The sequence below is a fragment of the Arabidopsis lyrata genome (genome assembly GCF_000004255.2).
Source record: "Arabidopsis lyrata subsp. lyrata unplaced genomic scaffold ARALYscaffold_4, whole genome shotgun sequence".
Lineage (NCBI taxonomy): Eukaryota > Viridiplantae > Streptophyta > Magnoliopsida > Brassicales > Brassicaceae > Arabidopsis > Arabidopsis lyrata.
The window spans coordinates 9643624-9644849 of record NW_003302552.1 but is presented as its reverse complement, the minus strand read 5'-3'; positions in this window follow the sequence as shown (position 1 = coordinate 9644849).

The following is a 1226-nucleotide window of genomic DNA, read 5'->3' as shown; positions in this document are numbered from 1 at the left end:
TTTTTTTTAGAAGCTCCAAAACTGAAAACTCATAGGACCTTGGCCACACCCACAAAGCTTTGAGAAGCAATAAGAAGCTTGGTTAGCCTTTTTAGAGTCAAATATGACTAGATCTCGTGTGTATGATTTGGTATAAGAACTAGAACTGCCACCGGATCCCACAAGCTAAAGTAGTGTTTCTTTGTTTAGAAGCTCCAAAACTGAAAACTCATAGGACTTTGGCGACACCCACAAAGCTATGAGAACCAATAATAAGCTTGGTTAGCGTTTTTAGAGTTAAATATGACAAGATCTTGTGTGTATGATTTGGTATAAGAACTAGAACCGCCACCGGATCCCACAAGCTAAAGTAGTGTTTCTCTGTTTAGAAGCTCCAAAAGTAAAAACTCATAGGACTTTGGCCACACCCACAAAGCTTTGAGAACCAATAAGAAGCTTGATTAGCCTTTTTAGAGTCAAATTGACTAGATCTCGTGTGTATGATTTGGTATAAGAACTAGAACCGCCACCGGACCCACAAGCTAAAGTAGTGTTTCTTTGTTTAGAAGCTCCAAAACTGAAAACTCATAGGACTTTGGCCACACCCACAAAGCTTTAAGAAGTAATAAGAAGCTTGGTTAGCGTTTTTAGAGTCAAAAATGACGAGATCTCGTGTGTATGATTTGGTTTAAGAACTAGAACCGCCACCGGATCCCACAAGCTAATGTAGTGTTTCTTTTTTTAGAAGCTCCAAAACTGAAAACTCATAGGACCTTGGCCACACCCACAAAGCTTTGAGAAGCAATAAGAAGCTTGGTTATCCTTTTTAGAGTCAAATATGACTAGATCTCGTGTGTATGATTTGGTATAAGAACTAGAACCACCACCGGATCCCACAAGCTAAAGTAGTGTTTCTTTGTTTAGAAGCTCCAAAACTGAAAACTCATAGGACTTTGGCGACACCCACAAAGCTATGAGAACCAATAAGAAGCTTGGTTAGCGTTTTTAGAGTTAAATATGACTAGATCTCGTGTGTATGATTTGGTATAAGAACTAAAACCGCCACCGGATCCCACAAGCTAAAGTAGTGTTTCTTTGTTTAGAAGCTCCAAAACTGAAAACTCATAGGACTTTGGCCAAACCCACAAAGCTTTAAGAAGCAATAAGAAGCTTGGTTAGCGTTTTTAGAGTCAAATATGATGAGATCTCGACGTTAACAGCATGACAACGCTCTTGGAAGTACGGGT